The sequence below is a fragment of the Sphaerodactylus townsendi genome, linkage group LG07 (assembly GCF_021028975.2).
Source record: "Sphaerodactylus townsendi isolate TG3544 linkage group LG07, MPM_Stown_v2.3, whole genome shotgun sequence".
In the NCBI taxonomy this organism is placed as follows: domain Eukaryota; kingdom Metazoa; phylum Chordata; class Lepidosauria; order Squamata; family Sphaerodactylidae; genus Sphaerodactylus; species Sphaerodactylus townsendi.
The window spans coordinates 36,538,723-36,566,692 of record NC_059431.1 but is presented as its reverse complement, the minus strand read 5'-3'; the positions used below and the strand labels follow the sequence as shown (position 1 = coordinate 36,566,692).

Sequence of the window (27,970 nt, the reverse complement as noted above, 5' to 3'; positions counted from 1 at the left end):
GTTCATTAGCTCTGATCTAGCTAAAATTAGTTATACTGTGAAGCCAATGGGGCATAATGGATTGGTGCCATTATGTTTTCACATCTCACTTAACCAGTGTTAACCTATGCACTTAAACATAAACTGTTAAGTGTATCATAGAAGACTAATCTAATCCAGGAGGGAATTTGAAGGGATACATTTATTTATTTGTGTTTACTTTTGTTATACCCAACCTTTCTCTCCAGCAGGGACCCAGATTGGCTTCCATCACTCTCCTCTCCTCTATTTTATACTCACAACAACCCTGTGAGGAAGATTCGACTGAGAGTTTGTGTGACTGGCGCAAGTTCACCCGGCAAGTTTCTGTGGCTGAGTGAAGATCTGAATCTGGGTCTCCCAGATCCTAGTTTGACATTTTAATCACTTCACCACACTGGCAGAAAACCCACTGGATGAAAAATGGTTGAGAAGCTCCACCATTGCACTAATTTGCTGCTGCAGCTGCATTTTGTAAAAATAAAAATTAATTGGGGGAATGCGCAACTGAGTATCCCATGTACATGATCCACAGGCCGAACATATGTGAAAGTGATCTGGGAGTCTTAGTGGACTACAAACTGTACAGGAGTCAGCAATGTGATATGACAGCCAAAAAAAGCCAATCCCAATTTTGGGATGCATCAATAAGAGTATAGTGTCTAGATCAAGGGAAATAATTGTACCACTCTACTCTGCATTGGTCAGACCTCACCTAGGTCGTTTCCACAAGGCAAATTATACCTGTGTACCACCTTTTTTTTTAACCTAGGTCTAGTTTATCCCGGGGTGTCCATTCCCATGGCTGCCCGTTTTTTGAAGGAAACCAGTGGAGCTGGGAGGAAACACTCCAGCTACTTTTGCACGAGCCTGGGAGTTCTGTATTTACATTGCAAGCCTATCTGAGCATGCCCAGTGTCCTGTGTTCTGATTGGCTGTTGTTTTTGAGTGGCAGCTTGAATGAACATCAAGCAGGGAGATCAGGCGGCTGGGCGGGAAAAATAAAACAGTCCTGCACCCGATCAGTGTTTGCTCTGTAGCAGGCTCTAGAATGCTCACCCCAGATTTTTTTTAAAGGACCACCAATTGGGTGATTTTGGAATACCCTGGGACAGGGGTCTGCAACCTGCGTCTCTCCAGATGTTCATGGACTACAATTCCCATCAGCCCCTGCTAGGCAGACCCCTGGTCTAGCCTACCTCAGGGTTGTTTTGAGAATAAAATGGAGGAGAGAAGAATCCACTTTGGGTACCCATTGGGGAGAAAAGCAGGGTACAAATGAAGAAAATAAATAAACGTAAATAAGAATTGTAGCACAATCTTTCATGGCTAGAGATTATTTCATTAGATGCACGAAGTTAACTATTTAATGTGCAGCCAGTGTTTTCTGAGAATTATTTGAGACTGGGTCAGTTACTTGAAATTAATGAGATAAATGATAAAGTCTCTGTAACATAAGCAAAATTGCTCCAGTAAAAGCTAAAAAACCATAATATGCAGAGGTGGCCTAATATGCCCACCGTTCCATAGCATCTTAGTTGGAACCTATTTGAATTAGCAATTGTATTAGACAGGGTTGGCCCCAAGCCTCCAAACACACACCTTGTGGGGAGGCAAAAGACAGCAGCTGCTTTCTTCTCCATGCCTCGTGCTGCAGGAAGGCAGGGGAAAAGTTCATAGAACTTCTTCCCTGCCTTCACAGAACTTTCTACCCTCATCTCCCCCCACAATGCAAGGAGATGGGAAGAAAGCATCCATGCTCCTCTTCCCTGTGCACTGTGGGGAAAAGGAAGAAGAAGAAGAAGAAGACGAAGAAGAAGAAGAAGAAGAAGAAGAGAAGAAGAAGAAGAAGAAGAGGAGGAGGAGGAGGGGAGGAGGAGGAGGAGGAGGAGGAGGAGAAGAAGAAGAAGAGGAGTAGTTTGGATTTATATCCCCCCTTTCTCTCCTGTAGGAGACTCAAAGGGGCTTACAATCTCCTTGCCCTTCCCCCCTCACAACAAACACCCTGTGAGGTAGGTGGGGCTGAGAGAGCTCCGAGAAGCTGTGACTAGCCCAAGGTCACCCAGCTGGCGTGTGTGGGAGTGCGCAGGCTAATCTGAATTCCCCAGATAAGCCTCCATAGCTCAGGCGGCAGAGCTGGGAATCAAACCCAGTTCCTCCAGATTAGATACACGAGCTCTTAACCTCCTACGCCACTGTTGCTCCTGTAAGGAAGATGGCCACAATGAAAAGCTGACACCTGCCTCCTCACCCTCCCCTGCCTGGTTAGTCAAGGTATGACAAAAGTAAGAAGAAAATGGGCAGAGCCCCACTTGCCTTCCTGAAGGAAGGAGGGAACATGTACATTGCCAGCTGCTTGCGTCTGCACATCTGTTGTGAGTATTTCCGGGCTGTGAGTATTTCCAGGCTGCTTTCTCCTCTCTCCCTTTTACTGATGAAGGAAGCGATCTGGGGTGTTTTGTGGTTTCCAGGCTGTATGGCCGTATTCCAGCATTTTCTCCTGATGTTTCGCCTGCATCTGTGGCTGGCATCTTCAGGGGATCTTCGAGGAAGTGATCCTTGGAAGTCTCCATTTGCTATTTTGATAGTTGATATTTTTTTTATTTGGTTCAATAAATCTTGCTCTTAATTTAACAGTGTGCAACTAGGCTACATGGGTTAATTGCAACTCTCCATCACATTACTATTTTCCAACAGCTGCTGCTTTGAGCCTAGTACTGTCCATAGGTGCCCATCTGTTCCTCCATCCTCAGCTTGTACATTTGCAAATACATAAATATTGAAAAAATGACATAAATGTAACCATACACCTGGGACATCTCACAACTTCTGGATGTGTGTAACACTTAAGAAGAGAAACATCATGCAAGAATGCTATCATTTTATCTAGTGGTAAAGAGGGTGATTCCTGTGCCAATCATGAAAGGTAGGGCATATCTACTTAACTGGAGAATTCTCTAGATATGCAAAAAGTTACAATTTTGTAAATTAACTAACACACACACACACACACACACACACACACACACACACAACTTGATGGTGAATATACTCCAGCACCATGGAATGGAAAGTAGTTGAGTCTCTTTAAAAATGGTCTTGCTGAAGCCCTTGAGAGCATATAGAACAAAGGAGCAAGAGATGTGAACTGGGGTGGGATTTCTAAATTGTTCCTCCCTCCCCACAACTCCTTTTGGTATCCAGCTTTGTGAAGTGGTTAGCATGTTTGGATCCCCATTTTGCTATGGTAACTTACTAGGTGTCCTTGGGCCAATCACTCTCACCGTATCCTATCTCATTTGGCCATTGTAGTGAGAAGAAGATGGACAAGCTGGAAAGCACAGTGAATCTCCAATGTGGAGCAAAGCAGGACATGTATATCTAAAGCTGATTTTGTTAAGACTGAGGAATGTTTGCGTAGCCTTCGTGGGCTACAGAACAGGTGTGTTTTTCCAGGGCTGTGGCTTTTGTTATTCAGATTGCACACAATAGAGGGCACTTTTTCTCTTCTTCTCCAGGTACCCCTCCCAACCAGAGATCACCTCAGAGGACTTTGAGGTGTAAATCTTTTTGAGACGATCTTCCATTTCATTTGGGACAATTTCCCTTTTCTTGCACTGGTACAAGCAGTGTTTCTGTCTTGTCCTAATATTTATTTATTGGTGCAGTTGCTAGGATCCATTAATCAGTTACATAATTTAACAAAATATTGCTATTATTTCCTTTCAGGTGCTATTTTGAGACCATTTAACGAAAACAGCTCATCAGCAAACATTTCACTACCAAAAACATATTGACTGAAAGACATAGGTGAAAAACTGATGCAGTTAATGTAGGAAGCAGAGGAAAAAGGAAGAAAGAGTAATTATCATCTTTTCAAGTTTTTAAAAATACTGTACTTATCCAATTAATGTATTCAGGACTATTTTCTATAGGAACCAATGAAACTGATTATTCAATTGAAGCACCTTGGCAATCAGTGTGCCTTATTGATGACTCAAAGCTTAACTAGATGCTATGTTTCTGAATAAATTGGGTGTGGTCCCCCCAGTCTCAGCTCTCCAGACATATGTCAATGGGAACTACATTCCCAAACACACCAGAGCATGATTAAAATTTGGAGCTCAACATGAAGATTTTTTTTGAGGGGACGGGAGCCTGGAGAGGGTGGGGTTTGGGGAGGAGAGGGGAGGTACCCTCCAAAACAGCCATTTTGTCCAAGGAACTAATCTTGGTCATCTGGAGATCAAATGGAAAAGCAGGGAATATCCACATGCTACCTGGAGGTTGGCAAACTTATTTAGAACCCTGAGATGGTTTGTGGAGAAATATATTATCTAGTTTAGCCCTAGGTTTGGCTGGATTGAGTTGATATGGCATTATTTATTATTATTAGCAAGATTTTTACTCTGCCTTTCTGCCCTCACAGGGCCGCCAAAGCCCTAGTATCTAAGCAGGTATTTAAATCCTATTTATCTCAACATTAAAAAGTGATGGGATACTACTTTGAAACTGCACATATTTACAAAAACATTTTTGTTCATGTTAGAAAAGTTCAATCAAAAGCTAAGGGAGAAGGTTGACATTTTTGAAAAAAATCAAAAGCCAAATAATTGCCAGGTGGTTCTCTTTTCTCTTCCCTCCTACCCACTAAATGGTCTATAGGGTCACTATCAGCTCAAATTTTCTCTGCATGGGTCAGTTCTGATTAAGACTTTTATTGTAATTCTGTGACTAATGAATACAGTAATTGTAACCATTAATCAGGCCTATTGCTGCCTAACATACATTGACAGTCTCTCTTTTCTTATCCACCATACTAAAAAAACCCATTGTGAATTATAAAGAACAAGGAAAATCTAATTTTGGGTATGTGTGTACAATATTCAACATGTCATACCTAACTGATGGAAATGGATATATGTATAATGTCTATCTAATTAATTGCAGGAGTCCAGTAAAGGGGCTAATTTTTTTTATATTTTAAACTATTCATGGGTAAAGATCAAATGAATCATAGGTAGTAGGTGAATTGGACTCAGGATTTATTTAATCAAAGCACAGTATTATGCTTACCATACTGCAGTTATTGGCCAGGTGGTGCTTTTTATACTGAACTCTTCCATTGTGCTTGAAAATCTTTTCTCCAGTCATCTTTTTATTTAATTTTTTTAAAGTGTCATCGCTATTGTTTTTAAATTTCCATTTGCTTCTGCTCGAAGATGCTTTCTTTTTCAGTCATCAATTTTTAAATATTTAATTTAACAGTATGGAGAAGGAGGCTTTTGACTGATAAATGCACTTCTTGGCTATGATGCAGGTTGGTTCTGTGAAAGTTTTTCATCTCTGATCGTTTTTGTTGTCCTGGTTCATACTTTTGGGGATGATTTGAACTTTGTACTTGTCACGGCTTAGGTTATCCATACTCCTCTGGCCTTAAATATGCAGTATTGTTCCCATGAAGAACATTACAGCTGGTTTAAATAGGCAAGAATGACAAAGACTTTAAAAAGCTGCTGAGTTAACTAAAAAATGTCACTGAGAGAAATCTGAGAGAAAATATATTTGACGTGATTTTTGCTGAGCTTGATTGTCCCACTGATAAAACGGGTTCTCACACTATCTATCATTCTCTTCCCAAGCTTGGCTGCATTAAAAACTTTCAAACACTACAAAGGTGCTGTCCTCATAGGGTTTCTTCTGCCAGAGTGAGCAAGACAGTTTGTTTTCACTTTGGATGGATTTTATTTCCAATTGTAATACAGACAGAAACTTAGAAAAATTACTTAACAAATTTAAAACATCCTCTGAATTTTAACAGATGTTTCACCTGAGTAAGGTCTTGAAAAATTGTTTTATAAGTAAAGTGGATGATAACCCTAAAATGATAATACCAGAAGTGGGATCCAACCATTTCTCTCCACTTCTCTAGAAGTGGATACTAATTTTTTCTGAGTGCCGAGAAGGGGGTTACTAAAACAACCTCCCTGCCCAATAGGCACTGGAGGTGCGTGTCTGCAGCAGCGCCACTGTTTGAATCCCACCACCATTGGAACCTGTTATTAAAATTTTTGGATCCCACCACTGGATAATACCGTGATAAAACAGTGGTTCATTACCAGCTGGCGTGTCTTTTCTCCTGTGTCATGCAGATACCAAAGGTCTGTGCCTTGTTTGATTTTATTAATGATTCTTGAGAGTTTTCTGCTGAATCAGTTATTTGACTAATTAGGTCTGTGTTGCAGCTATATATCCATTGACAGCACCATGTGCCACATAAAAATGATTACATATATTTTAAACAAGAAATTTCAGATTAACTCATGACTCAGTCATTGTTCAGTGATCACTTCATATTCCATTTTTAGCATGAAAACTGTATTGAAAAGAAAAGCAGAGAAAAACTATTATAGCTACAGTCTCTCATGGTAAAAATAGCCCTGGAGGTTTTTGTTTATTTTTTGTTTTAATCATGATTATAAGGGAATGAATGCTCACTACTGGATCAAAATCCTCCAGGAAGGCGTGTAGTATCCAACACAGTTTGATCACTGTGACATTGATCCAGAAGCACCATGTTAGCTATTCAGCCTCCTTTATAGAAATAACAATTAAAAACAGCTTAGTGGGAGATGGAGGATGGGCCACAACTTAGTGAAGAGTGTATGTGGTTTGCATATTGAAGATCTCAAGTTCAGTTGTTAGCATCTCCAGTTATTTGGATCTGTAGTAGTTCTACTTAGGAAACATTCTATTTGAAATCTTGGAGAGCCACAGGTGGTAAGAATATACACTACTGAACCAGATGAACCTATGGTTCATTTCAGATAAGGTTGTTTCTTAAGTTCATGATAAGTAAAAGAGAAGAGAGACATTTCATTGCTCACAATGACCCTGATGCAACCCCTTCTTGTAGTCTGAAGAATTATTTTTAGCATGAACAGACTAAGTAGAATAGGAAGCACTTAAGGCGCAATAGGAAATAAGTTCCATAGATGGAAATGCATCTCTTGAGTTTTTGTTACAACCCTTGTCACACTTTGATGTTCACCACTAAAATTGCTCTTTTATTGAGGCCCTAAACAGTCTTTGTGTACCTTTAGAACCGTCTCTCCCACTATGTCTCCTGACAATCATTATGATCAATGAATGAAAATCTTTGGGTGATCCCTGGCCTGAAAGATGTCCAGCTTGTCTCAGCCAGGTCAGGGCTTTCTCAGGTTGATTCCGCATGGGTCAAAAACCAGAGGTATCAGAAAGAGACTATCCTGATGATACCACCCAGGTTTGGTGATGTTTGGTTCAGGGGGTCCAAAGGGAAGCCCCATCTACTATTAGCTCCCATTGGAAACAATGGGGAATGGGGGCACACCTTTTGGGGGTCCATAACTTTGGAACCCCTGAACCAAACTTCACCAAACCTGGCTGATATCATCAGGAGTGTCACCTGATGATAACCTGAAATTTAGGTGCCGCTAGTCTAAAAATTGCGCCCCCTGCAGGCCAACAAAGCAAAAACACTAAAATATTTTTAAATGCATTTTTGAGGTTTTGGCGCCCCCTTCAGGCGTGCGCCCGGTGCATTGTGCACCACCTCGTCCCCTGGTGGCTATGTCACAGGTCAAAAACCCTTTTACACTGTTTTAAACCCTTTCACACTATTTTCACACCATTTTCACACCGCTGTTTTTAGCCCATGCAGTATCTACCTCAGTCTTGGTCCTAACCTGATGAAATGCTCTGTCAAGTGAGTCCCGGGCCCAGTGGGATCTGATGCAGTTCCTCAGGGCCTGTAAGACAGGCTGTTCCACTCCGCATATGGTTGATGAAGCTACTGTTTTACCATCTGGCCCCACTCTTCCCTCTTCCCCCTCCCTACCTTCCCTACCTTCCCTCTATTTTTTATTCTTATATTTCATCATGTTTCCAATTATTCCATTCTTTTATCCTCCTATCTTCCTATAGTACCCTGATTTTATTATAAATTTCACCATCTGGTTTAGGAAATGTTTAATGGTTGGATGGAAATCCTGTTGATACTATTTTTATGTAAATATTGGAATCAACCCTGAGCCCTTGAGGGAAAGGCAGGATACAAAATCAATAAATGAAATGAAATGAAATTCTATATTCTGCCTTGGTGCTATCTTCTTCTCATAAGGAATGGCTGCATGAATTCTATTTGTTTGCAGTTGTTCTGTTTTATTCCTTGATATCCCTATGGTGCCCTTTATATATTCCTTTTGTATATATTGTATTTCTAATGAACTAGGATGAAAGTGACTACACTGAAGAACCCAAGAAGTTTCTTGTAGAATTTGTGTGATTTTTTAATTTTAATTTTATATGAACACTAAACTTCTATTTCATGCCACACAATCTGCTTTTGAAATTCCTTTCAGTTTCAAAAGTAATTGTCCATGGAACATAGACAAAGAGATGTTATTTGGAAAGCAGAAGCTGAAGGAAGTTACATCACTGGCTAATGACAGGTGCTCAAGGTCTGACTCTTCTTCCCAGTCTTCATCCTTCCCACAAAGCTGCGTTCAGTCAGATTGAACTGCAAAAATGGGCAAATGAAAGACTAAAAAGAACTCACACTCTATCAAATTAGAGTAAACAGTTTCCCCAATCAAAATACAGCCTAGATGGTGCCTCAGATATAGGGTTGCCAGACCCAAAAGTACAGGAGTGTGTCATGTCAAAAGTTTTCGCTTGTTTGTTGTGATATGAATAATTCATTGCTGTATGCAATCAAAGACCCAGAGGATGTCACCTGCCCAGTTATATGTACTGGCAGAATATGAGAGTTATATCACTGGTTTGAAAAGTAACACTTGAGAAGTAGTAGATTTTATGTGCTGGTCTTGTGGGGAGTTGGTTCACATTCAGACCTGGTGATCCCTTCTGCTGCTGAGGTGTAGCGGGAGGGGGCACGTGGGAAGACGTTTTCTGTGGCAGGCCCCGGGCTGTGGAACAGCCTCCCTGAAGAAATTCGCCGGGCGCTGACACTTTATGGATTTCAGCATCTGGTTAAAACCTTCCTCTTTACCCAGGCCTTCAATCCCAGGGTTCCCCGTATCGATGCCAGCTGAAGGGTGGGAATTTTTAATGGATGTTTTTATTGACTGTTTTAAAGGATATTTTATGGTGGTTTTCAATGCTTTATGTTTTAATGGGGCTTTTAACCCCACTATGTAAGTTGCCCTAGGACTTCGGTGTAGGAGCAATGGAACAAATAAATAAATCTGTGATAAAATTGTTAAGAATCTAGAATACTTATGAAAATATACAATTTTGTATCTGTGATTCTTTCCATCTCAAAGCTAGTGATATTTCCATTTGGTGCTGAGTTTAATTATATACATTGATAAACTAATCAGGTTTGAATCAGGTTTATCAACTGGAATCCAAAGATGTGCTTTAGATATTCCTAAGGTTTGGTGTGGCGCCCCCCCTGGACGGGGGGTTACAGCACCTTGAGTCTTGGTTCAGAAATGAGGAAGGAGGGCTCACCAACAGCCTTTCCCTCACGATCCATACAGTTCCCTAGCCTTGGGAACTTGGGATCAGGCTTCCTCCTCACCCTGGCCCTTCCCCTCCCTTATATAGGGAATGTCCTGCCCTCTCATCCCCCTCTACCATTCATGGCCTCTTTCTCGTGTGCTGGCTCCTTGATGCTGGCCTGTGACCCTTCCATCTCCCCTGTGGTCACTGCTACCTGTTCCCACCCTCTGCAGTTTGTGCGGCAGCAAGAAGTAAGGCTCATTCCCTGCAGCATGGGGGAGGGCAGGGGTTGAGCTGTCAACCAGGCATCTTGAGTCTTGGGTGGTGGCTCCTGCCTCAGAGGCCAGGGTAATCACCGTCCTGGGACACTTGGACATGTCCACTAAGGGTTTTGATATATTTTTCTTTAAATAACAAACTCCTGTGTCATCCCAGAATCTGCTTGAAATGTTGCCCTCTATTTCAAAAGTGGATGGTCATGAAATGTGGAGGGCTGCTGTTTGAGAATCATACACTGACTCATCCGTAGGTTTGTGGCATAATTTCTTTGGAAGTCATTACATACGCCTATGATAATTTTAGCTGTTCCCCTGAGCATTTAGGAACAATGCATATTAGATGTGTGCATAGCCCAGGCTATACCAGGATTGCGATGCGGAGGCAAGTCATGGCAAACTACCTCTGAACATCTTGCTGTGGCTTGAAGGCACAAACAAACAAACAAGTAATTGGTTTCACTAAATCTATGATAAAATAAAACAGGTACATTTTGAGAAAATCCATCACACAACTCTATTGTTTGTTCTGGGCACAGAAGCTCCATTTTGTAGAAGGAGCTCCTATTTCAGCTTGCCTATTCAGTCCTATGCAGAGCGTCAACCCATGTACACAAAATAAATATGCCTGAGGTATGTTTTCCTCCATTGACCTGCATGCCCAAGAGACCCATGGGCCCATTTGAGTACACAAGAATGCATCTGTGGAGTGGGGAAACTGGCTTTTTAAAGAATGCTATAATTTGATTAGCATTATCAAAGTCATTTCTAAGGAAAATGGGGACTGCACGCTTCACTGTAATTTGATAAGAAACTCAATAGGCATGCAATGTCACAAGCATTTACATTTGGCACAGGTGTGATGAGTGAGTGCTGTACAAAATTCCTAAGTGCTATGGCTATTGCCTTTGGTCCTGTGCATGGTTGCAGTCTGTCTCAAGTCCACGTGAAGTATAATTACATTTGTGCACAATAACTGTAGGCAGAATCATAGCCTAAATTTATATAATATTCTGAAGTGTTTCTGTGTAACACATTTCCCCATTTGATATGCTGAGCATCATAAAGTGTAGGAAATACCCCTTAGCTAGATCTATTACTCATGAATCATCTTTGGCAGCAAGTATGTCAAATGAAGTGAGCTGCAGTTCAGCTCTGTTGAAATAAGAAAGGAATGGAGATCACCCAAAGGTATTTCAGCTTGCAAAATATATAGTACTATCTCTCCCAGTTCAAGGAGTTTTGAAGTCATTAATCACCAGATTCGTGAAGTATCCCCACAAAAAGATTACTTTCTGCTATCACACTTAAGAAGAAAGTACATGGGCATCATCATATAATCCTGAACTCATTTGCTGAGAAATAAATTAAGTTCCCTCCCCTTCGGCTAAATAGAAATAAACTTCCAGGTAGCAGCTCCATCCTAACAATAGGGCTGTGAATGTCAGCACTACTAATTTCAATGGGACTGAAATACAAGGAATTAAGTACTATTGAATGAAGAGGTACTCATTTCTGAATGAACCTACATAGGATATGTCATATGCTTAGTATATGTGTGAGGAGGTGGACCAGTGCCAGTTGAACAAAGAGAGGGTTGTACACAATCTGTGGTTAGTGGGGTCATTGAGCAAAAGTGTCACATATTCTGTTCCTCAGAGATGAAGGCATCAGGGGGCGTATTGAGTTCAGTACTGAGGGTACTGAATTCCCCCTCCACCCCTGCAAAGACCTCAGCTTAAATAACTTCTCATGGTCCCTCAAGTCCTTTCCCCTTCCTCTGGTTCATGGAAAGTGCACAGGAAATCAGCCAATCCTGGGTGTTGCATACCATCCCAGAAAAGGCTTGAGAGAGACTACTCTCCCTTTGTGGCTAGCTTTGCCATGGCCCCCTCCCTGAGCTGACTCTCTCTGGCCATCATTAGGCTGCAAAGGCCCAGCTTTGGTTTCTGGCCTACCAGGGCTTGGAGCCATGTGTTTACCAGCTCACCACCAACTTCTGCCATCCTGGAGAAGCCCAGACAGGACCACTTCCAGGATTTTGTAGATCCTGGGCAAGAGATTAAAACTGGGGCCTCTTTCTCCCTTTGAGTCCCTGTTGTGAAGAAAGACAGGGTACAAATGCAGCAAGTATATTTTCTCAATTACTGGGTTAAATTATGGTATCCTGCAGCAAATACACCAAATCCTCCCAAGTGCTCGGGAGTCCTATGTGTAGACAGAGGACTGTGAGGGAAAACCTGGGAAGAAGGGGTGGGGGTGGGGGGTGGGAAAAAGCAGGGAAGCACTCTTTAAAAACTGTAAATTGTTAGTTTTGACCTATGAGGCACATTTGCATTGTCTGAGTGGAGTTATTTTACAGTTGCATTCGCTGTTGCATTTGCAATCACATAACCAGGCAGCTGTGGACAAGCATACCTAGGGACCTCAAAACACAGCATTCGGACAAGAATTAAAGAACACTGAAGTCATTGCCGACTAATCCAACCTGGGAAACAGCAGTAGCGGAACATGCACGAAACCAAGCTAGACATAGGATCTTATTTGAAGACATATAAATTGTTGATCACTCCAACAGCTGCTATGTCAGACTACCCAGGGCAGCCGCTCAAATCCACAAAAACCAGGACAGTCTCAACAAAAAGGAAGAAAGTCTGAAAATCAACAAAAAAAACTCACTAAAGATTCGAAAACCAAAAACCACAGACATTCAAAGGCAACTGGAAATGAATTCCACCCAAACACATGCTAATGTAATTGCAAGTGAGGTTGCGGATGGAACTGCAGCTGCAGTTGTGAATGTGATTGCAAATGCAACAGGAAATGCAACTGTAAATTAACTCCACCCAGACACATGCAAATGTGCCTCACACCCCTGCAAGGTGGAAAGAACATGTACCCCACCACACAATTATTCCACATTGTGCCATGGAGAGGGACACATCTCACTGTGACTCTGGCCCTTTCCGCATGGGGCCAAAAACAGCGGCCCAGGGACGGAAAAACACCGGTCCCTGGGCAGCTGTTCGCACAGGCAGTGCTGCTGCAACGCAGCAGCGCCGTCCTGTGCAGCCCTGAGGGAGGTTTTTGGAAAACGCCGCTTTCCCATCTCCCCCCCACTCACCTCGTCCTCCAACGTTGGTCTGGAGGGCTGCTGAGACCCACCCACGCTGCCCTCCGACCCCTGGAGGTTGGAGGGCAGCATGGGCGGGTCCCTGCAGCCCTCCAGACCGACGCTGGAGGACAAGGTGAGGGGGGGACACAGAAGAGGCGGCTCCTTCTGCGCTGGCCTCTGCGGGGGCCGCTTGCACGCTCCCGTGCGAACGGCCCCCTCCCCTCCACCGGCATAATTCCTGCTGGTGGAGGAGCGCCCTTTCCGCTGTGCGGAAAGGGCCTAAGTGACATGACTCTAAAGATCCAGCCATAGATGCAGGAGAAATGTTAGGAGTAAAAACTACTAGACCACAGCCACACAGCATGGAAAACCCACCACAACTGGATGGGGAAATACATTTAAAAAGTATGCTATATAGAAGATGTTCAGCTCTTCATGCATATCAGTTTGTATTCTGTCACAAACTGCACATTTCAGATTGTTCATTAAAGAATAAAAAGGCCTTTTATTACATTCTTTTAGCAAAAGGATTTACCTTAGTGACTACAGATCTAATATTTCACTCTTAAAAAATGAAAGATGAGGTATTCTTTGGACTACATTAAAAGAAGATACAGCTATTCCAGAACATAATAATCTATTCTGAGGGGTGATTATAATACATATTGATTTTAAAGAAAGAATATTATCGATTTCTGGAAACCTAGAGAGTACAGAAATATACTGTTTTTTCAGTAACTATGATTGAACTTTCCAAATCCATACACTCATTTACAATTGCATTTTTTAACAATAGGTAATTTTTGTTTAGCTATTTTGATCTCAGATTAAGTTTTGTATTTCTTCAGGCTTGGTTTATTGTTCAGATTTATTTTGTAGTAATTTACAATTGCCTGAAAGCTGAGTTCTTCATTTGAAAAAAAGAAAAAGCATATTATGATGAAATAAGAACAATGCCTTTTCCAGACGTGTGTAAATGGCCATTTATGCATGCACTACTTAACCCTTGCGTGAGAAGCAGTCGATTCTCTAACTTTGTTTCACAGTGGGATTTTCTTGTTTACACCATTGTTACCTTTGTTTTTCCCCTGTGGCTTTTTGTTTCCCTAACTAAGCTGATCTGCCATTTCACCCACCTGCCTCATTGTTGTAGCCATGTAGCTTCCACTTTGGGAGGTTGCCCGCCGCCTTTTGGGGAGACATCTTTTGCCTGCTGATAGAATCCTGAAGCAGTTTGATGACAAGATCTGCCATGCACAGCAATACAGGCATAAAATTTTGCTGGAGGAGAGGAGGGAAGACAGAAGGTGGTTGCAGCTGGTGCGAGGGAGGAGTCAAGGAAGGCTGGCAAGTTTGGGTTCATCGCTCCAGTCTACTGCTTCAGTGATGGACTTTAAATGGGGAAATTTAAAAAATAAGTCAGCAGGCGGATTTCCCCAAACCTTCTGATCATCCTGAAATGGTGGCCAGTAGAGTGGGAGGAACTTCTATTGTGTGGGCATTGGGCAGGGGAAGGCGTGGAGGAATGAGAAAAACGAAGGAAATGGTAACACACTGGGATCTGCTTAATTTTCCCTGTGAAGGGAGGAAAAAGATTGCCTTTACAGAATTTTTAAAACCATGGGGATTCTCAGATTTGAGAGCAGGGTGAATGCTGAAGAGGGGAAAATGGGGATGTAACCAAGAATCAAACCCCAAGGGAATGTGCAGAGGAGATTATGCATGCATAAATAACCAATATCTCCATTTGTTTTTTGCATCTTTCTGGTTTGACAAGGATGACGATTTTGTTTTGTTTAGTGTATGCAGGCAAAGGCTGCATCCAGATGTTATATCAAACTTCTGTTTCTTGCTGGTAGGCATAACCTGGCTGGCTGCTGCACTGACAGGCTGTCTTCTCTTGTCAAAGGGAGCCACACAAGGTTGTGTCTTGGCCCACACTCTTTTTGTTTTATTTATCAATGACCTTGAATCAACCCTCCTAGATGACAACGGTCCCCTTTTTCGTGTAGGCAACAGGAAGATTTCAACTCCACTGAGGCAGGATCCTCAGGTTGCCCTGACCATTCTGGTAGAGAAAGGAGGAAGGGGGAAAGGGAGAGTGAGAGGGGAAGAAAGAGAGTAAGAGGGAAGGGAGACAGTAAGGGGGAAAGGGGAGAGAAAGGAGAAAAGGCAGGAAAGTGGAAAAGAAAGGAGGGAAGAGAGAGCTTTGGTGGCAGTGGCCGGGGGCAGAACATTGTACGACATGGGGAAATGTTGGGGGTGGGGGTTCAACAACTCTTCTCATAATTCTGTGCAGGAAATAATGTGTCAAAAACTTTCTTCTTGGCTTTCTCATTTGCTAAGTAATAATAATAAAAGTTTACAGATAGGTAACCGTATACTTGAACCTTAGGAACATCTTGTACCTTTTTGATCTGCACATAAGAAATGAAATCACCAGATGAGTTTGTATACATTGTGATCTCAAGACTAATGTACTATATAGCCTCTGAAATAACACACAGTTTTAATGAGCTGCTAAACTCCTTTATGTCCTCCCTGTGTTATTATGCCATAGGTCTGACTCGCCAATACTTTTCCCTGTAGGAAAGATGTGACCATTTGCATTACACTGAACTATGATGCAGAGGACTGGATCTGTGTTGCTAAGGTTACAAAGAGTGGAACACTCAGCTACTGCTGTGGTTGGAAGATTACCTTCATGATTATATGAGGAAACAATAATCTATTTTGTTGCACCATTTCAAAAGATTAGCTATTAAATCGTTTACTGCAAAGGAAGGTGCAAGATATGTCTATATGACATAGTCTGTGAGTTTGTGAGCTGACACTGAACTAAACTAGAGGAGAAAAACACATTTTCCTAACATTGTGTCAGTTGAATTGAATAGTACAGTGAATATCTCTGAAGCTCAGAAAGCAGGACATTTTAACTTTTACAGATTCAGTGAACTAAATTGTATAGGTACAAGAAAAGTTTATAAAGTAGAACTTTTCTGTGTATTGTCAAAGGCTTTCACGGCTGGAATCACTAGGATGTTGTGGGTTTTCCAGGTTGTATGGCCATGTTCCAGTAGTATTTTCTCCTGACATTTTGCCTGCATCTGTGACTGGCACATCCTCTGAAGATGCCAGCCACAGATGCAGACGAACGTCAGGAGAAAATACTACTGGTACATGGCCATACAACCTGGAAAATCCATAACATCCTAGGATTTTTCTATTGATCAATGGTTTTTTTTAACCTAGTACAATTATTATTTGCATACATGATTGAATTATTGTACTTTTTAATGGAAGCGTTTCAGTTGTTTCCCAGTTGAATATCAAGCTTTAGGTCTGGTGGCACAGATTATTTTCAAATGGTTTGGATCAAACAACATGTACTTTTGAAAATGTATATGTATCATATGTCAATATTTAGTTCCTTCTCCCTACAATTGTGCAAACAGCAGCAATGCCTCTATATACTCATTATTATAGATGATTGTCAGTCAGCTTTCATAGCACAAACTCCCTCGGAAAATTAATCAGCATTGTCAAACCTGACCATAGAGTTTGTTAGGAATTGTCAATCCACTAGTAATTCTGCACCTGTGTCTTCAGCCAATTGGCCATGCTGGCAGGGGCTGATGGGAGCTGTAGTCCATGAACATCTGGACAGCCACAGGTTGCAGACCCCTGGACTAGACATAGAGTTACTATTCTATGCAGTACCTTTTTGCATGCACGGGACCTATCAAGGAAGATGTTGGCGTGACACTCCAAGATTCACCTGAACCCCAGAGTTGGGCTGATGTCACTTCTAGGTCCACACCAAAAGTTGTGTCACGCATTATTGTGACACCTAATCATACTTTCCATGTTTTCCCACTACCTTGTCAAGTGGCAGCAAGGAATTGGGAGGGGATCCAGGGTTGAGAACTTTGAGCATAGCAGGAACTCTGACTTGCCTATTTCTGTTGCATAGACTTGGGATAGGTTATCCTGAACATATTGCTGACCAGAAGAATTCCAGACTACTCTGCTCAGCACTTTTCTCCATCCAAGCAATCAAAGTGAAACCTGGAGATGTTGGCAGTATTGTTACCCAAATTAGTGGAGTCTGTACCATTTTAGGTTGGGGAATTAGTGGGGATCAACCTTGTACCGCAAAAAGAAGGATAACTGGAATCTTTTTCCATCTATGTTTTACAGGAATTTTCCTCTTTAGAAAGCCTCAAGAAACCAAAATTTAAGTGAAGTTTAACAATTTTATTAAAGAACAAAAATAATAAAAGGTACACACACAGTTTGGCAAAACATATATATATGCCATGCTGGCAGGGGCTTATGGGAATTGTAGTCCATGAATATCTGGAGTGCCATAGATTGGCCATCCTTGGCCTAGGATATAGGTAGTGGTGAAGGACAGATGGAAATAGTAGAAGTCACCAGGGAGGTTATTTACCAGTTACAGAAGAAATTTCTGAGAGGGCAGGATCCAACACCTGAATTGGATGCACAGAGGGGGGCAATGTCGGGCACAGTGGACTGAACTGAAGGCAGTTCAGGAAAATTTGACCCTCTATTGATGTTAAAGAGAGGAAATCTTCCTGGATGAAACAGAGCTCTGCTCTTAAGAGAGAACAATGTAGTGGAAAATGGCTTGAATGAGTCAGAGCTGGGGAGAGTCTAGTTCATGATTGAGTTTTAGACAGAGTTGATGAATTTACAACTCAGGGCATTCCAATTCAAAATAAGGTTTGATGGTCATCTAGTTGTGGGACAGGAAAATTATGATTGGATTGGCAAGGGAAGAAAGGACTCAGGTAAATTGATTCTGTTGAGGTAGATTAGTGCTTGCAATTCCTCTGTGTCTCACTCCCAAATTAAGCATGCATAGCAGTGAACAATGCCTCTCCTGAAGCCTCTGCAGTTTCAATCTGGATAACAAAAGCCACAAACATGGAAAAGCCTGTCCTGTAGCTCACAACAGGACAGGCTTTTCCATGTTATGTATATCAAATAAGCTACAGAAAACAGAAGAACGTATTCACTATATACATCAAGTGGTTTCCTGAAAGTAATCGAGATAATAAAATTGCTGACAGAAACAAAATGGATGAATATATGTTCAGCTTCTCAGTCCAGCAGAAAGCATCATAAAGTTAAAGGTTACCATATATACTCGTGTATAAGCCGATTCGTGTATAAGCCGAGGCACCTAATTTTACTACCAAAACCTGGGAAAATGTATTGACTCGCTTATAAGCCAAAGGTGGGAAGCCGGGAGGCAGAGGGAGCTCCTTGTTTGGGCAGTAACTCCCCCTGATGTCATTGCCCAAATAAGGAGCTCTCTCCACCTCCCAGTTGGGTTTGAGGAAGCTCAGGCAACCAGGAGGTGGAGGGAGCTCCTTATTTAGGCAATGACATCAGGGGGTATGCCCAAATCAGGAGCTCCCTCTGCCTCCCAGGGTTTGAGGAAGCCCAGCCAGCCAGGGTTCCCCTTCACCCTTGGAGGAGGGCAGCAACAAGCAGCTTATGCAGCCGCAGGGAGGTTGTCCCAGCCACGCCCCCAGCCTCAGCAGAGGCCTGAAGAGTCAGCTGGTAAGCAGTCACTCATGTATAAGCTGAGGGGGCATTTTTCAGCCTTAAAACCGTGCTGAAAAACTCGGCTTATACCCGAGTATATAGAGTATATACGGTATGTAAAGTTCAAGTGACAGCTAGGCTTCAGTAAAAAGTTACAAACGTAGATCTTTGAAGGGATTGGTGGAAAGTTATGGACCAACCGAGGGCTTGTTGCTGAGGCAGGATAATGTATCCAATGTATGAGACTGAGCCTAAGCTGGAGTTGGGAACCTTTATATGTAACCTCCTACTCTGCATATTGTTCTTCTGTAATGAGTTGTCTGAAGGGAAAGCTGTGTGCTTAGAAAGCTGTGTGCTGTATTTAGATTTGAAGTGTTCTGTATAATTAGAGTAGTTTATATTAGTTGTCTTGTATATTATTGCAACTTGTTAAGTAAAGGCCTTCCTATGGAAAGAAGAACATGTTTGAAGAGTGTTTATTTCCATGAGTGAAGAAGGTTCCTGTTGTGTGCAAGAAGACTACACCACTCTCTACTTGCCATGAGTTCTACCGTTGTGTTAAATTACCTCTGCCGACAGGAATGTGGTGAACAGAGCCCCCCCTCCCCCATTAGTATCCAAGTCCAGAATGAAGATTTGGCATCCATCTTAGTTTGAACCATCTATGACAGTGATATCGAACCTTTTTGAGACCGAGTGCCCAAACTGCAACCCAAAACCCACTTATTTATTGCAAAGTGCCAACACAGCAATTTAGCCTGAATACTGAGGTTTTAGTTTAGAAAAAACGGTTGGCTCCGAGGCATGCGTTACTCGGGAGTAAGCTTGGTAGTAGTCGGTGGCTTTGCTTTGAAGCAACCATGCAACTCTTCCAACGGGTGAATCACGACCCTAGGAGGGTTTACCCAGAAGCAAGCCCCATTGCCAGCAACCGAGCTTACTCCCAGGTAAAGGATCACACTTTAGTTCTTTGCATGAAAATCAGGGGAGTTTAATAGTGATTAACAGGGTTACTTACACTGCTTCCCCAAAGCTAGGTCTTAGGTTTAATGCTAATAATCGAACCCAGCGGCCCAGGCCAGCCTAGATGTGTGGGGGGAAGGGTCGACTCTGTGCGTGCCCACAGAGAGGGCTCTGAGTGCCACCTCTGGCACCCGTGCCATAGGTTCGCCACCACTGATCTATGACACTAATAGAGAAATGACTGGTAGAGTACATCTCAGAAACTGCCCCACCATCTTGTCATGGGCTTGCATGCCAACAGTATGGGCCTGGTAATGTAGGAGAAGGCAATAGCATGGCATATGGTTTCCATGGCCTCCCAGAAACACCATCACTGCATTCAAGACAAACTTCTAAGGTACTGACAGTGCTATCGGGGCTCAGCCTGCTCCCACTCAGTGTGTGGCTGGTCAGGTACAACTCTCCTCTTCCCTGTTTGCCAGCACACCAACACCTGCCTAGGTAATAATTGTGGGAGGGAGTTGGCACTTTTTATGTATGATCAATTTATGCCTAATAAAGGTTCTCTTTGTTTTGAGTGGGTACTTGATCCAAAGAGGTTTTTCACCCTCGGCAGAGACTATCATTGTTGGAATAAAGCACCAACATGACTTTTTCCAATCAGAATGATCAATATTCTGCAGGTATCTAAATGGCAGCCTCTATCACCAGTCTGCTTGTTTAGAAGTAAATCTTATTGATATGAATGAAACTACTCCTCAGCTACTGTGTGGATGATTGTACCTCATCTTGTGATGGAAAATAATGAGCAACAAAGCTGATATGTGGCACCATAAGATATGTAGTTCATTAGTTTTATTCATTGTACGTGCTGTTTTATGCAGGCAAATGTCTTTGCTGGAACAGCTCCAACATTTCTGTAACAAAGCTGAAGAAATTGTGTTGCTACGTATTCCAGTATTCTGAGTAAGGAAGTCCTTAGCAGTCATCTCCAAAGTTCCTTTTACATAAATCTTAGAACTTTCATGTCTTATTATTGTCTTCTAGGAAGCCTGCCAGGACTGAGTGTTAAAAGCTTCCATTAGTAACTAATTCTCTCTCTGAGTAAAGAGTTTACCCTGTAATGGAGAATTTTTTTTTTAAAGTGATGGAGTGGGGTGTGTGTGTGGCTTTTCGGACTTGCTTTAATGATAACTCATCTGCAGTAACTTCACACTCATTTGTAAAGCACATCCTCAGAGGAGATTACTACTAGTAGAAAAGTTGTCAGCAATTGTATATTTTTCTACATGGAAACATTTCTGATGAACCTCAGATTTCTCCAGAGCAGTTTGAAAACCCCCCAATTGGTCCAAGGTGGTGATCATCAGCTCTGGTCAACTGTGGTTTTGAAGTAGCATTATTTACTACATTTGGGTCACTTTCTATACAAAATATTACCCTCAGGGCTATGTTACTGTCAAGCCAGGCAATGTGTTGGAAGTTCCATGACACTAGGTTTTTGACCAAAGAGCCAACAGATTGAGAAGATGGTGGGTGCGGGGAGGGGGGGGGGGAAATTTCTTACTTCTACACCCTGGTTTGAAAAAAGGCCATGCAGCGACTTAGTAATAAATAAGTCCCAGAGAACTGCTCATGGGTGGTTTGACCTTAATACAACACTTGCAATAATATTAAGACTGTACATTTTATGCACAAATTTAAAATGTTATATTTCTTCTGTTTATAGCTTATTCTCTTTCTAAAGTGTAAAAAATCCCAAATTAAAACTTCACATTAAAAATGCAAGCATAAAATAAATCAATAAAATGTTAAAAAGGCAACTTTTAAATGCAAGGACACCTGGACAGCAGGGACTGAAAACCGTGGTCGATTTCCCACGGTCAATTTATCGCATGATACTAATGAGAAAAAACATGGTTTAAGCAAGAACTCCCCACCACTTAAGTGCCGAACACAGATTCATCCCAGTTCTGGCATGCGCTCCCCCCCTTATCCCACGTTTTTTCAGAACCTGAATTGAAGTACACCTTTTTTCCCAATCATGCTCCAAAGCCAGATTGGTGGGGAGAAATGGGGGACAGGCTTATTTTTCCCGCCCTTCAAACCTTCCAGCCAATCAGAGCGCAGTGGACTGTGTGCAGAGTGTGCGCAGCCTTTTTCCCCCACACGAGCAAACGTAAATAGGAAGCTACAGTATAACGATTTTGATAAATTGTTTTTGCATGGCTCCATTTGAATGTAAAAACGAGAAGAAGAGTAACATGAATTTTCAATCAGGAGTGGAGTAGTGTTCCCGCTCCAGCACAATAGCCAATCAGAAGGCAGGGAAATTCTGCATACGCATCTACATAATGATGTAGCTGCGCAGAAAAAAAAAGTTTTTTAAAAAAGTTCCCACCCCACCCCAACAGCCAATCAGGATGAGGAAGAACAGACTCGCCAAGCAGATCACATGTTTCATGGGGAGTGTTACATTGCTTGAATCCACGATAGATATCGAGATCTTCACTAGATACACGCTGCAGTGGGGAGGGAGAAACCGCGATGAAAAGGTGCTGTTTCTTTTGAAATCTGGTTGTATCCGGCTTTAATTTCTCAGTGGGGAAACGGCCCATATTTCTTTTTGTTTCCTATTCTCTGGGACAATGAAACAACCCAATGGTTTCTTTGGACAGAGAATCTCTCTTTTGAGAGCATCAGACATATCTGTCATTCTTATTTTCAAACAAAAAGCATTTGTTTTTGCTTTTCGTTTCAGTTCAGTGGTTACTAGTTTGTTGAACCATTGCTGTATCATAGAAGGATAATGCTCTTGACTAGGAATTAACTCCCACGACCATTAATCAGCCCTTTATATCAATCTGCCTTGCAATATTAATTCAGTTTCTTTCAGCTGAAGCCAGCTATGCTAACCTAATCAGCTACACAAAGAAATCTTCTCTGTCTAATGCATGTGAGCACTTTTTTTCTTGGCTTGTATCCAGGAATGATAGTAGTGTACATGGATTTATGATTCAAACATTTTCTAGTCAGAATGTGCATTAGGTGAAACACTTCATAATTAGAGGAAAACAGCAAATACACATAGCTTCATCATGGCACTTATTTTCTACAAGAAGGTATGTAAAAATAGCCAGTAATAAGTTTCCTCTGCTGATAGGAAATGTTTGTCAGGAGTGAGGGAAGAAAAGCTCTATCCTCTGTCCATATTGTCCCTCAGTGTATCAGATGTGACAATGTGCAGTTGGTGGATTTATTAGGCATCAAGCCACATAGAGTTTTGGCTTGTGGAGTATATCATGGGCAGAAATTGCACATGCCATTACTTTGCCTGAAGGGAAGAAATGCAAGGAAGTCTCTTTCTACCAATGGGTCATGTGCAGTGGTGGGATCCAAAAATTTTAATAACAGGTTCCGATGGTGGTGGGATTCAAACAGTGGCGCCGCTGCACACACACACCTCCAGTCCCTATTGGGCAGGGAGGTTGCTTTAGTAACCCCTTCTCGGCACTCAGAAAAAATTAGTATCCACTTCTAGAGAAGTGGTGAGAACTGGTTGGATCCCACCTCTGGTCATGTGATACTTCCTGATCTTGTAGAAATCTTCCAGTTCTACTCACTAATATTAGGAACCACTCTCTTACAACCTGCATACTATATTTATTGAAAACAGGTCTGATAACATCTAGAAGAGGAATAAATTAAAATAGAATCAAATACACCCAGATGGGTGGCTAGCATAACATAAAAAGTGTCTATTTCTGCAACCAACAATAATGTGCACTGTGACTATGGAGACTATCCATGTCATGGTGGCTATCAAAATGATAAATGCAGCGTGGTGTAATAAAACCATAGAAGTCACAAGAAGTGCATGTATACTGCAGTCTTCAGTAGTGTGGTACTATTTAATTTTTTGGAATAGACTAGTTGGAGCATAGTTGCCGAAATGTTGGGCACTACCATTTTAAGTCTGAGTTATTAGTTTTTTTCACACAGTTTATCATGATTTTGCTAGATACAGTCCATCTAAAAGCAGATGGGAATAATTAGGGAGATGCTAGTATCCACAAACCACCAAACTGTTGCATAAATAACATTACTAGGAATTAATCCAAATTGTGAAGTGCACTATACCACTTGAAACTGTTAACACTTCAGAATACAAATGGAAGACTGAATTCTTTCCATGTTTTAAAGAACATCCTTCATACAGAATATTATAACAGTAGAGTGAAAGCTAGGTTTTTACATGTATTCATTATCACTTTTCATGTATTTTATCTTAATTTTTAAAAGCCAATTATATTGCACATTTTAATCAAAAGACAAATTCCTGTGATTTTCAATATTTTGCCGATGATATCACTATCCTCTCATCACAAGAGTTGGCACCATTGCACGTTTTGATACTTATTGCCTGGAAAATTTGCTTACTATTAATTATTTGAAATCTAAAATTCTGGTGTTCTCCAAAAGTTGGAAACCTCAGAAATGGACTGTGGGGAACAAGATACTCACCCAAGTTAAGAACGTTCAGTAGTTGGGCATTACCTTCCAGGACAATCTCAGCTGGACCATGCATGAAACCAGAATTGTTTGTATTGTTGAAGGCTTTCATGGCTGGATTCAACTGGTTGTGTTTATCTAAGTCCAGAATTATTTATTTACTAACATGCTTGCCTGCCTCAATCAAGCATTTTTTTCCCTAAAGGGAATCAATTTATCCTGGCTGCTATCAAAATCTTTGAAGCTAAAATCTTGTCACAATCGCTATACAGAGTTCCTCTCTGATTAAAAGCATTTGACAACAACATTGACAACAAATGACGTGCGCACGTCATTTCAGGCGCGTGCCTGGGCTTCCCCACGACCCCACGCTCTGCGCGGGGTCATCAAAAGGTGCTGTTTTGAAGAGCGCCAGGAATGATGCGCACGGAGGGGGCGCGAAAGCGGCAGCTTCAGGGCGGCTGCATTGTCGCCGCCCCTGTAGTGGGGAGTGCTGTGGGACCCCGCGCTATTTGGGGAGAGTAGCACGCAGCAGAAGGTAAGTGGGGAAAGGCCCTGAGAGATACCAGAAGATTCTGCTGGCAGAGAGAACATGTTTACGTTCTCTAAGAGCCCTTCCGGACACACTAACGCAAGTCGCACTCAGGTTTTGACTTCGTCGTGCGTGTAGAATCTTTACCTTGACTTCGAGTCCTCCCGATTCCCTCCAGCAGACTTTGCTTAGCCGACTACGTGTCTCGGAGCCGGAAGCTCAGAGGGCGTGGACCACCTCCCTGTGCTGGGCGCGTTCCGGGATTGGTTTAACTGTGTCCCCCCGTTCTGGCGCAGATGCCCCAAAGCTTTTCGCCGCCCGAAGTCTCCCCTTCTGCGCATGGGCGAAATACTTAGTTGTGATTGGCTACATGGCAGAGTCGAGTGACGGAGATTCCGCACTCCGTCGGCTTCGGCTCGAGTGCAACCCGAGTCCGCCAGTCGACTCAACTCCCCAGTAGAGTCGAGAAATTCAATGGCGAGAGGGAGGTGAGTCGAGTCAGACACGAGTCCGACGCTACGTCTGTGCGGAGGACTCGGGTCGGACTCTAGTCGATCTCAGGTCGAGCACGACAATGCGGAAGCACCCTAAGTTCCCTTAACACAGTGGTTCTCAACCTTCCTAATGCCGCAATCCTTTAATACAGTTCCTCATGTTGTGGTGACCCCCAATCCTAACATTTGTCCATTTTACAGATGGAGAACACTGATGCAGGCCCCTGTGAAAGGGGCAACCCCTCTGAAAGGGTCATTCGACCCTCAGAGGGGTCCTGACCCCCAGGTTGAGAACCATTGCCTTAACACAATCCAACATATTACCTTGGACTGCCAGTTCCACACAATTCCACATAATACCATTATCTTTCCCCGTATCCATTTTGAAGATCTCACAAATAGGGACAGTATTGTCCAAATTTTACTGAATGATCATATTCCAGAGATTACTGTTATGTTTGCTTTCTTGTGGAAATCATTAAAGTTAGAAAGTAGACAGCGAATTATTATGAATTTTTCTGTAGCCTATGTTTATTGTGTATAACCTAAATGCTGATCAAGGATAAAAGTTGAAGCTGATTAATGGTATCTGAAGAGGCCAGATCTGTTGCCACTGGAATTTAGCAGGTTTGGGATTGAGACCTAGATTATACCATCCACACCCATTTACACTGGAAGAAACTGGAGTTGGTGGCACGTATAGATCAAATTGAATCATTACTATGTTAAGAATTTCATTAAATTGGATAGTTCTGTGAATTGCTTATAGTACAAAGAATGGAACAGTTCAAGTGACTTAAGAGCTGTGCAAGGCCCCAATCCTCCATCCTCTTCCATCTATTTTATGGGCCATTTCTTGATAATTGAGAATGCCTGAGATACAAATGCAGCTCTCCTTAGTTGTGTGTGTTTTTCAAAGAAAATTGTTGAAACTTAATTCAGTGTTTCCCAGTAAAATTATTTTACAGCCATGCTTATAACAAAGGAGACTCAGCCTAGGAATATCTACAATTCATTTTTTTATTAGCTGTTTAACAGAATAGTTTCAAGGGAACTCAAAGTGATTACATTTTAAAACTATTCTCATCAAATTGATCTATGGTGCAAACAGAAGGCAGCTGGCTGACGACTGGAGAACTTGCCTGTACTCTAAATGTGGTAGGAAAGTATAAAAAGTATGAGAAAAAAATAGGCTTTCTAATTCTGGCTTGGGAAATTCCTCGGGCTTGAAGGTGGAACATGGTGAAGTTCAGAGAAAGGAGGGAGCACAGCAGATGAATGTGATTCCATAGTCAGCCTTCCAAACCTGCCATTGCCCTCAGAGGAACTGAGTAGGCCAGTGGGTAGTTGTAATTTCAGGAGAACTTCAGCCCCCATCTGGAAAATGGCAATACTGTGGGGAAAAAAACAGTACCACAATGACCTATTGTCCAGCTGAAAACTCATTTTAAAATCAAGGCAGCCTACAAATTGCCACTGAGAATATTATTTATTTCATCAACTTCCCATCAGTTCTTTAACCTATAGATTCTTTAAGAAATGTGTCAGACGTTTTCCCATGTTCTGCCAAACTGCAAGATGTACGGTGCAATCCTAAACAGTTACACCCTTCTAAGTCCATTGAATCCAATTGAATCTAGTAATTAACAAAGCCACCAGAGTAGGTATGTGACTGTAGTATAAAAAAGGGACATGATTTCTAATACAGGCATAATACAGCTCACACAATAGTGACTGAAGATCTGCATACATTTAAAAGAAATGTGCTGTATATTGTAATTCACCTGGGACAAAATCTGCTGGGTTGTTTTCCTGAACAAGCAGCATTCAGATGAAGGCCAGCTGCAAAAAGCACAGCTGGCTGTTAGATATCTGGCATTCATCTCAGTGGAGCATGTGTGGGGAGAAAGTCACAGCGGATGGTGCCATAGAACCGTAATGGATGACTGACAGGACATTTTTTAGTTTTAGCCCCATTCCAACAGCACAGATGGTGTTTGGGCTTTCCTGGCTGGGAATAATGCCACAAGTCAACAGAGACTTGTGTTCCATAGCTGAACTCTCTGGCTATCATTGCCCACAACAATATGTTTTCATGGCAGTGTGCCTTTTCACATATTGATTAGTCTGTCCACAGCACAGGTATCAGGTGCCCATGAATTCAGAATGCTGCATATCGAAGGCTGGTTTGTGTTGCAAATCGCTTCTCAGTGACAAATGTAAAGTATTTTCCAGCAACACTTAGTAGTTAGCTCATAGCCCTGTTGTAGTAATTAAATGTAGTTGTGGGCTACTTCCTTATGTTTGCCTCCATAACTCAAAGAGTCAGCTTTGCAGAGAACATTGTAACTGGTGAAACAGAAGAGAAACAATTTCCAATGAAAATGAAAAAGGACTGCAGGAATTGTGGCTATATTCATGCCTTTAAAGCAAACCTATGGACACTTTTCTTTACTGGATAGGGAGGTAATAGTTCCAGACCCCTGCTAGTAAGTTTGCATGGAAGAAGGAAGGATGTCATAATTGGGGATGAGCCATCCCATAGGATGCAAAAGTTGTTCATCTCTCTTTAAGTTACCTCATATGCCCCTAGTCATGCTCAGTCATTAGGAGCTGAGAAAGATTTTTTTTCTTACCAAACATTCTCCTATTCTAAAAACAAACTTTTTAAAATTTAAATGGAAACTGCCATATCACTGAAAAAATAATGTGAAAATGTTTTCCAGGTAAGATAATGTATCTTCTTGTTCCAACTTGCCCCAACCTCCCAATTTATGAGTGCAGATGGAAACCCATTGGGGAAAGAAAGTATCATAAGTTAATCTTGAGGGAAATCACAGTGTTGAACTAGGATCCCGAAGACCCAGGTTCAAACCCCATTCTGCTGTGGAAGTGTAACCCCCATGCCCAGAATGGGTTGAACCAGTAAGGGGGTGGAGACTCAGAGCAGCAGAAAGGCTGCAGAGCTCTTTGGAGA

General features: G+C 42.0%; 1 long non-coding RNA gene across 1 annotated transcript; it reads right to left on the bottom strand.

Moving 5' to 3' along the window:
- Nucleotides 1-942: 942 nt before the first annotated feature.
- On the bottom strand, nucleotides 943-24,902 carry LOC125436147. Its single transcript, XR_007245006.1, has 3 exons — nucleotides 24,773-24,902; nucleotides 16,868-16,871; nucleotides 943-953 (listed from the first exon to the last, which is right to left on the bottom strand). It is a non-coding gene; the product is annotated as an uncharacterized LOC125436147 (long non-coding RNA).
- Nucleotides 24,903-27,970: the final 3,068 nt, after the last annotated feature.